Source organism: Corvus cornix, chromosome 9 (assembly GCF_000738735.6).
Source record: "Corvus cornix cornix isolate S_Up_H32 chromosome 9, ASM73873v5, whole genome shotgun sequence".
NCBI classification, from domain to species: Eukaryota; Metazoa; Chordata; class Aves; order Passeriformes; family Corvidae; genus Corvus; species Corvus cornix.
In genome coordinates, this window is record NC_046339.1 from 804,580 (window position 1) to 818,017 (window position 13,438).

General features: G+C 46.8%; 1 long non-coding RNA gene across 1 annotated transcript; it reads right to left on the minus strand.

Annotated features, from left to right (window-relative positions):
- Positions 1 to 2,242: 2,242 nt before the first annotated feature.
- Positions 2,243 to 12,887, minus strand: LOC109144332. The gene is made up of 2 exons (XR_002045035.3): positions 7,451 to 12,887; positions 2,243 to 5,421 (listed from the first exon to the last, which is right to left on the minus strand). It is a non-coding gene; the product is annotated as an uncharacterized LOC109144332 (long non-coding RNA).
- Positions 12,888 to 13,438: the final 551 nt, after the last annotated feature.

Genomic DNA, 13,438 nt, shown 5'->3' on the forward strand with positions numbered 1-13,438 from the left:
AATACAGAAGTTGGAACTGCCTGTTCTTCACTTGTTTTTCCATGTCTTGGACATTCTCTTTCCAGTCATGTTTTGTTCCATCTCATCCATCTCCCTGAAGACACAGTGTCTGTTTAGCAGTGACTTATAAAATAAACTAATCTTCAAGGCAGGACACTTCTGCTCTCTGTCTTACCCTTAATAGGTATTGAAATGAATGAAATAATTCCTAAGTTGTTTGAGAAGCATAGTGATGATCCCTACATGTGATTATTTTTTTAAAAGGACTCCTTTTATAATTTGCTCTTTATTAAGTGGACAGTCTTTAATAATGTTTATCACACACAAAGGCACATTTAAATCTATTCTGTTCCATTTTGGCTTCTCAGAACAGTCTTTTCACTTCTCCTTAGAAAATGGGAATGGACAAAATGTGAAGTGTGTGTGAGTGAAACGATGGTGCACGGCCTGGTGGAGAAACTGATCTTTTAAAAATAATATCTTGCAATCTTTCTCCTAATGGATTTGAAATGGGCCTGTTCCAAGCTTGTTAATGTGGGGCTGCCAGCTCACCTGCCTCTGTTTAGCTTTGTGAAGGGCTTTCCTAAAACCATGCTGAGCTTTTCTTTTGCCCTGACAGAAGCTTTTATGTGTGAGCAGTGGCTGCTTTCTATTTGCTGTCCTGTGCTGCAGCCCTGTGCAAAGCTCGGTGCATTTTGGGAACAGCCATCCTGGCATCACCTCTGGTTACTAGGAACTTCTGAAGGAACAACCCATTTTGGGATTCATTATTTGCCTGTCCTCCCTTTGCATAAATGAGAGAAATATCTGTCCCCTTTGGAGGGAGTGGGACAATGGAGAACAGGCCCCAGGGTAAAGGGACCCCCGACTCTTTGTCAGTGACAGGTCAGCTGTGAATACTCACGGGCTGTCCCTGAGCTGCTGCTCTGGGAAACCCCCGGCAGGCAGCACAGCTGGGCAGAGGCAGGGCTGGGAAAAAGAACCTGACACAGAGGGATTCATTTTTTAATGAAGGTTTATGGGAGTATATGAGCACACACAGGTACGAGACTAATGAAATCCATGCGCTAAAAGAAGAAAAGAACCTGCGTTAAGCTTCCCTTGCTCATCACCAGGCCTGGATGGAGAGCTGAAGAATGGAATGGAGAGACAGAGCTCCCCTTCCAGCCCTGCTTCCCTCTGGGACCCCCTCATTCCACAGTGGACTTTCCAATGCTCTTACAGCCCTGAAGGGTCTCTCAGATCCTTCCATACAGACCCTTCATTGCTTCTGCAGCAGCCCTGTTCCTGTTTAATGGGATGTGCCTGCTTCTGCCCTTTCAGCTTTGGGGGCATCTCCCAGTGCAGTGGCACTGGCCTTGTCCCTGGCCCTCTCTGCGTGCCTTTCTCTTGCTCTGTTTTCTCTAGGGAAAACAAGATGTCCACTTGTACATATAAACAGAGATATCTAATAATGTGCCTAAAATACTCAAGGAATTCCTTAATGGAAGTGTGAAGAATAAATGCAGTGTTTCCATATTCAGCCCCAAATAATGCATCCCTCCTCCCTGTTCCTGTGCTGAATGCACAGTGATTAATACAAGGTGTAGCACCCTTGGTGTGAACTGTGGCCACATTTCCCTTAAACACTGACAGAGTAAGGATGGGGGATTTACCCTGTCCTTGACTCTGCTGCCAGAATCAGGATGGGGACATTGTCCTGTCCCTGGCTCCAGTGGCCTCTCCTGAGCAGGATGAGGGCTGCCAGCAAGGCCTGTGTTAGCACATCAGTGAGATTCCCATGGCAGGGATGGAGCCAAGGACTCACATCTACAAATGTGATTTAATGTTTTTAATGGATTATGGCTGTACTTCTGTTGAGCTTTCTGCCAAGGAAGGAAAGAACTACAATTGTGCTTTATGAAAACAAGGTGAATGAGCAGATTTGGGACAGTCCAGGCTGATCTTGTCAAACAGACATGACATGTGCGGGAGCAGAGGGGCTACCAGCTGATGCTCTAATTTGTTCAAAACTGTGCAATTAATTGAAGCATGGTGGGAAGAAATTATTTGTATGGAGTTTATAAATGAAAGGTCCTGCAGGACGGAGATGGGTGAGACTGGAAAAAAAGGGCTTCCTTATCTTTACCTTCTCCCTTTCCATATCAGTTTACTGGGGGTATAGAACTCGACATAAAAACTGAAGACTTATTTCCTTGCTGTGTTTGACCCGTGCACGTGGTGACATAAAGGACAGGACAACTGAGAAACACTTATTTTTATTAGTTTTCTTTTCCTCCACAAACCTGTTTGGTTCAAAATAGGAGCAGTGTAAATAACGCCAAATATATTGGTACCTAAATCCTTCCTGCAATAATGCAAGGAGTTTAGGAAACCAGGTATGGACTGTTGTTAAAACACAATTTTCTTTCTGAAAACATAACCATGGATTAAATCAGTTGGGTAATTAAGAATTAGAATTTCACTGTGCAAAGGACAAAGAAAGGTTTCTAATTATTTTATATTAATATTGTGTTTTCACTCAGAGTAGGACTCCGTGAGAAAGGCTATTTTTGGACTGAAATTTTAGAGCAGACCTCCTTTGCTGTAATACAACATACTTCTAGTAAACCTCCTGTGTTTCAATGATCAGCTTTCCAAACTTTGTGTCCCAGGAGTTTGTTCTTTATGTGGTTTTTTCCCCCTATTGGAAGCATCTCAGTTTTTCAGCTTTAGTTTTGGATGGACAGTTACAGTGAGGGAGTTTAGTCCAAGAATATCAGTGTGATATTTTTATCACTATGATTGGGCTGCCCTGTTAATGATTTACTTAAAACAAAGAGACCTTTGCTGTGGTGTTTGCTGCCCAGTCATAACTATCTGGAGTATTTCAAGTATTCCTAGGTTTTCACTCACAAGGATAAGAGCATCTGCAGCTGTCTGTCCTTTCTAATGTCTCTTGCTTCTGCTTTAAATATTTCCCTTGGAATTCTCAGGAGCTTTGGGAATGTTTTTTTAAACTCTCAATCCCTGGCTGGCTGTAGCCTGACACCCAGCAGGCTGTTGCATCCTGTGCTCCAGGCAAAACCTGTTAAAATTGTGGAGCCTCCCTCAGAGCAGCTGGATTCTGTCCTTGGAAAGGCTGGGTTCTGCCCTTGGGAAAGCTGGATTCTGCCCTCAGAGAGTCTGACTCTGCCCTTGGGAAGGTTGGACTCTGCCCTTGGAGGGAGCCGGGTGCCGTGCTGGGGCCTGCAGCACTGGGGACACTGGGCAGTGGTAAAAACACACAGCAGGGGCTGATGTTGTCTCTGGTCAGTGTTTCTGCCTTCAGACAGAACCTGAGTATTTCCAGTTCTTGTGATGTTTTGGGGCTGAGGGCTTTCAGCAATGCAAAAAATGGCTGTTCCAGACTCAGTTTCCTCCTGCCCTGAGGTGCTGCAGTGAATGTTACCACGGATAGAAATCAAGTTAAACATCAACAGCAAAGTAAAGAGGATCAGGGTACAAGTTGAAGGGTTGTGTGCCTGTTTCATTAAGGCATATGAATGGCTTCATGATCTGAGAACACCCCATTTAATTAGTGTTTTGTTCTTCAGATCGTTAGTTCCTCTAAGAAATTATTTATTTTTATCCCACTAAGAAAATGAAGCTATAAAAAAAGCTGTTCCACTGTTTCTAATGGGTGATGGTTTGCACTTTGCTGTTTCCCTCAATGGCCTAAGGTCAGTGCTGAAGCTGCTGCAGGACTCCCCTCACATTCCAGACGGACACCAGGAACTTGATTTTTATGGTATACTGATTTAAACTTATATTTGGCATTAGCTTAAAAGCTAATTCTACATCAGCAAACTCCTGTAGGAGCATTTCCAAAGCAGCTGGGACGTTAAGAATCCTTCATTGCACAATGGGAGAGGTGTGGGCTGTGCCAAGCTCGTGCTGCACTGTCAGACCAAATTCCTTTCTGGGAGCTTTATTGTGCAGTTGTTGCCGAGTCACAGGAGCCCAGAAGGTACATGCAAAACTGCACCCAGGGAAATCCACAGAAATATCTGGATGGAAAAAATCTTGTTTGATAAAAATGAACATTCTCTCCCTTCTGAATGTGAGTTCACCTCATGAAAGCAGTTCTATCTGACTTTTAGTATCTCTGAGCTTAAAATAATTGCTCTGTTCAAAGAGCCCATATAACTCACAGTGAGATGAATAAATAATGTATTTTGGTTATTTTGCTACTTGAAGAATTGATTAATTATGATACAGAGCAAGTAGGTATTGAGCTGAGCAAACTGGCTGGTAACACATGTTCTCTCTCTTCTGTCTTAGTGGGAAAAATGTGTTCTCTATTTCCTTCTAGTGTCTGGCTTTTATCACTGAAAAACACGAGATCATACAGTGCATCACAGCATTCCCAAGGAATGTTATCCGTGGCTGCACTGACACTGCACGGGGAGGTGCTGAACGGGGCCTGGGCAGTGCCAGCTGAATTCAGCACCCCGGGGCAGAGCATGCCAGAAGCTGTGTCCCTCTTATTTGTCTAAATTCTTAAGCGAGAAAGAACATGTAGAAACAAGAACAGGAAGCACTGAGTCTCACAGGCAAACTGCTCCTTGCAGTTCTCTTTTTGGGGTTTCCAAGCAATGAAACAAAAGGTTGCTCTTGCTTTCAGACTGCATTTGCAAACATTTTCAGTCACTTTGTTTGCCTTTCATCTCCTGAGAAACTGAGTAAAACTGTAAATGAAACAAAAGCACTTTGACACCACAGATGAATCCGGAGGTATTTAGCAGCACAGAACTTGCTAGGAAGAAGCCAGGCAACATTTTCTGAGAAAGAAATGTTCTTGCTTCGTGCCTGGTATCTTAATCCACTCCTACCTTTTGTCTTCTATACCCCAGAGGAGCATAACTCAACATTAAAAAGCCCTCCACACAAAATATGCAATAATAGCCTGTAAAAATGAAATGCAAAGCACAGTAAGACCATGTACAAATAGGAGCAGTGCTGTAACAGGAATCACAATCCACAGGCTCCTTCTCATCACTTGGAAGGCCACAGAGCACTGTCGCTGTGCTGTGCAGGCACTGTGGGGGTTCAGTCCTTTCAGATGACTTTCTCAGCTCCCCAGAGAACACAGCCAGCCCTGCCAGGGACAGCCAGCAGCGCTGATGGTGCTGCTCAGCCTGGTGGATCCTGCAGACACGGGAGCTGCTGTCCCGGCCATTCAGGGCAGCTCCTCTTTTGTTTCCATGGCCACCACGGGGATGCTGCCGTCCCTTCGCATTCCAGGTACTTGTAAGGCCTTTGCAAAGCCAGCGGAGCTCGGTGTGTCCTCATGCTCCGAGAGAGGCTCTTGCCTGTTGCAGCTCTTCCCAACTAGGTAAAGTATGTGGAAGGACTCTGCCCAGCCTCTGATCCGTGCCGGGCCCAGGCTGGCCAGCTGATCTGCGGGAAGAAATCATTCTGCATGGCTCTCGTGCCAAGTTTTGTCAGAGTAACTTGAAAAGCATTTAAACTCTTTATTAACATTTATAAACCAGTTTATTCTCCATGGCAGTGATGCTGGGCAAGGGTTCTGCTTATTTTGGGTGCAGCCCTGCCTCTCTGGAAGAAAGCCTTTTGCAAGGTCTTGATCAGCTTCAGTTTGATTTAAGGAATGAAATCAGTCTGTGACTAATTTTGAAACCAACTAAAAAGCAATAAAACTGTGTTGTCTCTGGGGACTTATTTCACTGATAAAATGAATGGTCTCAGCCAGATTTACTGCACAGGCAGAGTGCACTGGCCATGCTGCTGCATCAGAGGCCTTGGCAAAGCAGGACTTGCTCTATCCACTACTTTTTCCCCCTCCTTTTGAAACCAGAGTTCCTTTCTTTTGGGAATCTGGTTTTGGCTCAGTGAGTGTCTCTACCCCCCTCTTCTCTCTCTTTTCAGTCTTGTTAGAAGTGCTGTATGAATTCTCAGACTCTCACTACTCCTGACGTGCTGCTGTTCCAGCTGAAGGGCCTTTCTCTCCTGCAATATCCTCGTTTACACACCCCCTCTCCTTTTGTCCTCCTCAGCACTGCACCTATCAGGTCTAGAATTTCTACCCTGTTCTGTGTGGTAGGTCAGGAAATAAGTCACGGTAAGGTGAAGGATGAAAAAAGGACTTAGATGATATGACAGAAATTATTTCCAAATGAGAAGAACACTGAAGTGACTTCTAGAAAATCAGAGCTTGGCTCCGACTGGAAAGGAGACAACTGAAGAAACTGCGATTAGAGAAACCATAGTGTTGAATTTTGGCACATCCAACAGCAGATCAAATCCCACTAATTAAAATGTAGTTGAGCTAATTAGCAGGAGCAGAGTTGAACTAGGAACACTTTTAATAGCTTGGAGAGAAAAGATAGTAAGAGAAGTGCCAGTTTTTCAAAATGTTTAGGAAAGGACCAGGGGGACGGGGAAATGTGAGAGAGGCCTCTCGCTAAGCAGATCAGGGCATTCGGTCAAACTCGTGGTTATTTAGGTCCAATTAGGCCTAATGCAGCCCAAACCCCGGGCTTGTAGAAGTGAGTAATGAAAGTCCCCCAGCCCTTGGCAGGCCCAGGCTCTGCATGCATCCATGCATAGTTTCCACTGAAGGACTACAGCCAAGTGAGGCGTGGAGTCTGGCTGTGGGGAGTACAAATGGGAAACTGGAATTTAAGGGGGAAAGGCACACTTCAGAGCTTCAGCTCATTAGAGAAAAACAGACACAAGCTTCCCTGCCTCGCACTCCAGATTTCCTCCCTTTCTGATTCTGTTGCTATGGCATTCATAAAATTCCAGCATTTCAATGCAGCAAAGGGGAAATCTGGCACATAACTGCATGTTAATCAGTTGTTTGAAATTAAATCAGGTTCAGCATTTCTAAAATCACCCCAATTACAGAATCACAAGACCAGTTAGGTTGGAAAAGACCACTAAGATCATGGAGTCCAACCTCTGACTGATCTCTACCTTGTCAACTAGAACTGAGGTGAGCCATGCAATCAAGGCAAGCCATTCCCTGGGGCTCATGTATCTCACCTGAGAGAGTCAGGTTTGTTCACAGCAGCTGCCCTGTCTGCAGAGTCCGAGGGGCCTGTGGAGCCCCCAGGATGGCCAGTCAGCAGTGGGTACCTGGAACCTCCCGGGAAGGGCAGGGCTGGCCAAGGCCAGGGACACCACAGGGGCTGGGGAGCCACAGCCTGAGAGGGGCTGAGAACAGCTGACTCTCCTGCTCCCACTGCAAACAGTGGCAGTGATGTACCACACACAGAAATTACTGCCTATCAATAAGGAAACAAATAAAAAACATTGGGGTTCTCTTTTTCTTTTTTTTTTTTTTTTTAATTTCTGTATGGGCAGAATGTTCATTCCTTAAGAAAAAACAAAAACAAAACCACACCAAAAAAAAACCAGCAGCAACCAAACTTAGGGAATAAGCAGCAGCTCCTTGGAGACTTACCCCCTGTCCCCCTGTCACTTGCTCAGGCATTTCTGTGCACAAAGGGAGAACAAAGCAGACCCAGCAATCCATCCTTGAGCTGCACAGACTCTCCATGCTGGCTCCCAGCTTGCTTGAGTTTCTAATGGCAACCACAAAAAGTCTTCAGCTATGGCAAGCAGTGCCATCTTTTTGTTAGGAGATGCTTGAAATCCTGCAAACTCTTTAAATAGCAACATCTTATGAACTACAGTGCTCAGATTAAAGAGGTTTTATCTACATTTTCTAGGACTTTCTCTTAACTGTTCTCCTATGGAAAGAATGGTCTTTGAATTACTGAGAGGAAATTCACTGTCAGAATTTCAAAATGGAATTGTAAAACTGGAAAAAAGAATGTATATAACTAAACTGGAGGTGAAGGGACACACTTCCCAGTTTCACAATTCTCCTTTAATATTCAGATTCACCTCATATTCACTGAACAAAAATTAGAAAAAGGTGTAACTTTTGGAAAGTTTGATAACCTTTGACAGAAATTTCCTACTTTACTGTTAGACTGACCTAATCCTATTGGACCTGATTATCTACCCTGAAGCCTGTGGGAGTTTTACTGGTGAAAGTGTTGGGAGATATAAATTGTGTTGGAAAATTAAAAGGAAAATCAAAGAAGAACATATAATTCAAACAAGGCAGGAAATGTTTTTCGCATCAAAATATGAACTACTCACACACAAAATTTGGTTAACATATTGAAATCTCAAATACTTCCTGTTGGAAAATTCCCAATCAGCTCTATAAATGATGGAGCTGCCAGGTACCCTCCTTCTCTCACAGAGGAGACAATCTCTGCACCCACCTCTGAGGCAGTAAAGGAAGAGACAGGATCAGGAAATAGTGCTGGTAAATCAGCCGCAAAACAAGTAATATCAGTCTAAATATTAGCAAATACAAAATTATTTTTACAATAATATAGACAAGAATTTATAACTTCCATGACAAGAGTGACAGAAGCAGCAGTACCTCAGTCCTCAGTTGTGTTTCTTGGGTACACATTCTTTCTTACTCTTTTTCTTTTCATCCCAGTTTAGCAGTAAAACAGCATCTTGTTTCAAATTTGATGCTCCATGGGCATTACCAGGTCCTTTATTCCTGCAGTACAATGAGATGTGGTTTTCCCCTAAAAGCTTTTAGTTAATGCTGCAAAGCTTTCTGTTATTGCTGAATATTTTAGCAGCAGCAAAAAACAATTAAGAGGAAAATAGGAATAATTAAATGTCTTCTGCCATCTTGGATTGATTTACAGTTAAAATTTGGCAGTGTTCAGAGTAAAGTCTCTCACAGCCTACATACAGTTGTAGAGAAAAGAAAGAGGGGGCAGGAGGTTGGAAGGCTCGACCCTTCCTGAGTGCTGTGGCTGGCAGTGCTGTGGGGCTGCCTGTGTTGCTGGAGTAACTGTGTCCTCCATGGGAAAATCCTGCTACTTGCATTGGAAAGAGGCTCCACTCCCTTGGTTCATGTCCCTGCAAAAGCAGCGAAACCAGTGACAGAAGGATTTCACCAGTGCCTGGCTCTGTCACACTGACATCTCGTCTTTTCTTTGCTTGTGCTGACCCCTGTCACTCCTGTGCTTAGGGAGGGTTTTTGTGGGACAGAAGGAGCCTTATTCCCCCTGCATGCTAATTCTGGGACCGAGACTTGCTCTGAGCCGAGCACGGCTGGGTCTTCTTTAGCTGCCTGTGAACAGCCAGGGAAACAGAGGAGTTAGAAAGAATGTTATTTATATTGCTGCTCCCTAGCTGGCAGTTAATACAGACGGGATGTACAGCGATTCCTTCGGGGATTAACCGGCAGCTGGGCACTTCCCCTGGAGCCATTCCAGCCCTCCCCTCCCTGGGAGGCACAGAGGGGACGGATGTGCTGGGAATGCCCCTGGGGCGGCTGGAGGCAGTGGGGATCGGGCCCCAACCAGCAGCTAGGGTCACCTGCACAGCGCTGAAGCTGCAGGGCATGGCCAGGACCTGGCTTTGGGAAAGGTTCCAAAGAAACACAGCTCACAGCATATGCACGGGAATTCTCCTGGCTGCAGCTTCCACGGCACAGACTCTGCTCCACACCTCCTGACACCCCAAAACTGGCTGGGGGATAGAGAGAACTGATCAAAGTGGGTTAAGAAGTACTGACACCACAAACAGAGTAAGTCAGTTTAGTTAGAAGCACTGAATTACAGGTGTTTGCCCAACACCTCCAGGTGTTTGCAGGATTGAAGAGCTAATGCCCAGCACACACCAGAGACAGCCTGCAGCTGGACAGTACATGTGAAATGGTTCTGAACTTGAACATACAAAGTGTCCAAGGACTTTTCTTCCTTTTTTCTTCTTTGCCAGAAAGTACAGTCCCGATTCTGAGTCTTTTTTACATCTCCTGTAAATTACTGCATGAACATTTAAATCTGATTTTTACATTAAGATCTTACACAAAAGTATGCACTCAACCCTGTAACCTTTCCAAAGCTATGTTTAATCTGACTATTACTCGTGGGCTTGTCATCTTGAGAGAATCTCTCATTTGTTCTGAGCGACAAGATACCATTCTGCTGTACTGATTTGGAGAGAAGAAAATGGTGTATTTCATAGACCTAAAATATGTAGAGTATGACACTGATTGCACTGATTAAAAACTATCCTACAGGACACAAACAGTGAGCACTGTGTTTGAGACGTGAAGCATTTGGGTCATAAAGCCAGGTCTCACTGCTGGTTTTGCTCTTTGATTGCACAGAGAGGCAAAGCGTGCTTTTGATGTGGATGCAGGGAGAAGATGAATAGTCCTCCATTTTCCTTGGTAGATTTTCAGGCAATAACCACATTCCCCACTGAACTGTGCACACCCTCAAACCTCCACCTGCCTCATGCTGGTTATGATAAACGTGGGCTTCTGGATATCACGGAGTGTTTGGCTGCAGGCAGGTATTGAAATGCTTCTGGCTTGGTGCCAATTCCTGACACCAGCTTTTAGGTCTTGTGGCTGGGAAATGGGAGGTTCACTTAAAACTCTCCCTCATAAATGCTCAAGGTCAATATCTGGGTTAACTGCAGTGCTGTGAAGATGGGTGGAAAGCTTCCCTGCAGGTTCCTGCCCCCCATCCCAAGGGTGCAGCACTCCAGGCTCTATGCTGGGCAGGGATCTGACCGTAGGGAAGGATAAGCTGTCCTGCCTGGGCTCTGAGCAGCTCAGGTTTGGGCACTGCTACACAAGAGCCTCAGTGATTTCACAGTGACCTGGCTTTGTAGGAGGGCTTAATAACCATGTTTACATTTCTTTCTTCTCTTAAATTACAGAGTTGATTTTACTTTTCTTACGATGGCAATTTTATTGTAAGGTTTTATTTCTCTTCTACTTTGTATGAAATGGAACACTGAGGTGGCTGTTCAGGAATCAAAATTACTCCTGTAATTGCAGCACAGTGAATAAGTATGTGCAAGAGAATAATCTTGTAAAAGCTGATTACCTCGATTATTAATAATTAGGATTTATGAGTTAAGTAATATGCTGCAATTGTATCCAATTCCTTGGCAATTTCATGTGGAAAGTTGAGAGATAATTTTAGAAATAATCCATTGTGAAATCCCAAGTGACAACTAAACCAGCATCTTAGGTTCTGCCTGTAGCTTCTCCCTTCAGCTCTGGCTGTTTGAAGCTGAAGTGGCAATTTGCAGTCTCGTCTCATTTGTGGCCATACACATTTGTTCATTTTAATTTCTTTGTGCGTAGCTTAATTTGATTCTTAGCAAGATTTTTTGTTTTATTGGGTTCTCTTGGCAGAAGAATTAATAATACATCTGAGTAAGTGCATGTACGCAGGGTTGGCTGGTCCTTACATTTTCCTCTATATTTTTTTCTGATTGTTGAACAGATTCAGTATAAATTTTTTTTTTCACATATTTAAAAAGATAAGGAATTACTTTCAATCTACTCTGATTATTTTTTTTCCCCGATTCAGTGATATATGAAATCTGGCAAATTCAAGTCTTGCAAGTATGGAGAGGACAATTACAAATCTAACAATCTTTTTTCTGTCCCTTCTCCCTTCAAGTTCAGCCAGGAGCCTAAGTGGTTGCCCATCCTTAAATAAGCAAGTCATTTTGTTGAGCACTCCCCAGAACTCTCTTCTCCACCCCCAGGAGGTGTCCAGCTGTCAGCAGCCAGCGCTGCGCTAGCCCATCCCTGTGTGTGCAGCTCTGGGCATTGCTTCCAGTTCAACTCCGCCGAGAAGCCACGTTTGCACCTTGCAGTAAAGAAAGCCAAGTGCGCTCCCGGCAGGTGCGGGGCACTGCCCTGCCAGCAAAGCCCTCCCTGCCGCAGCTGCGGCGTTTCCTGCGGGTCACTCGGAGATGAACGACCCGGCTGTTTCACACCGTGGCTGCAGGGCAGGGCTCACAGGAGCCACCTCGCGCTGAGTCCTCCAGCATCTCCGAACACTCCAGCTATCGCTGCTCTGCCGGTCCGGACGGAGGTGTTCATTACACAGGAACACAATCACACCTAGAGTTTGCCTTTCATGCGTTTGAGGGAAACCTGACAAACAGTCCAGCTTTAGGATTCAGTACTAGGGAAGCATTCGATATTGTACATTCCTAGCCAATGAGGCATTTCATAGTGGTGCTAATTCCTCATGTAAATGCTCCCTGTGCTGTGACAAGATGGCTTTTAAAACATAGGGATCCTTATTTTTTTCCAGTGGAAGCAGAGGCAGATTTTAACTGCAAAGGAGCGGATAGCAAAATAAAGGCATATTGTAATTACTACTGAATGTAACAGAGCAGAAAAATGTCTGTGTCACTTTATTTTAGTACTCTTGTGCTGAAGCTCTCCCCTCCTGGGAGTGCAGGGATCCTTGGCTGGTCTGCTGGAGTGGGCAGAGCTCGCGTCCTGGCACAGAAACATGAGCATATCTTTTGTTTGGCTTTTTAAAATCTACTTTGTTCTCCTTTGATGTATGTTTGAGCTGTATGTTGTCCCAAAGTCACAGCTAAGTTTCACCATTTTGACAGACACAGGTTTTTCAGGGTGATGTAGTTTGTCAGAATTCCCAGCAGATTCACTGTCTATGTCCAATTTTTTACGACAAAGCCCCTCCTTTCCCAGCTTTCTCCCCGCTCGCTGGCAGGCACCAGGGCAGCTCCAGCCGGCCAGGTGCTTCTAATGAACGAGCAGGTGCAGGGGCACAGGGGTCTCCGCCCGGGCCGGCACAGCCGCTGCACACCGCACTGCCGCCCGCGACTGCCGCCATGGCCCCGCGTCCAGGCTAAAATCAAACACGTTCTCCGGGAGGCCACTTGCGGATCCCTGCCTCAGAAAGCCCGGGGCTGTCGCTGCTGGGAACCGCAGAGGCCGGGGAAGCGCTGCCCGTCCTGCCCGCGGCTTTCCTCGCCCAACCCCGCGGTAACGCGCGGCTGCTCCCGGCAGGCCCCACCCCGCTCCCCCCGCGGCCCCCAGGCACGGCCGGGACCCCCCGCGGGCCCCGCTACCTGCGCGGGGCAGGGGAAGGGCCCGGACAGCCCGGCCCCGGCAGGCGCAGGGGCTGTGCCGGCGGCGGAAGCGCCGCTCCGCCCGCCCCCAGCCGAGCCGCAGGTGGGGCGGGCGCGGCCGGAGCAGCGCGGGAGCGGCCCTGGGAGCGGGTGGTGCGAGCGGGGCGGCTCTGCCCGGCCCTCCCCGGCCCTCCCCCGCCGCCCAGCCCGGCCCGGCCCGCGCTGGCCCCGCGCCCGGCGGGGCTGTGGCGGCGGACGAGCCGCGCTCCGCGCCCGCCTCCCTCGCGAGCGGCGCCGGGCGGGCGGCGATGGACGGGCAGCCCCCGGCGGGCCCCGCCGCGCCGCGCTGGAGGCGGCGAGCGACCCCTTGCCCGCAGCCCCTCGCCTGGAGCAAGCCGCGGCCGCAGTCGTACCAGAGCCCCAGCGGAGTGCTCGTCACCGACTTCCCCGTGGAGGACAGGTGCGCCTTCTCCGTGACTCA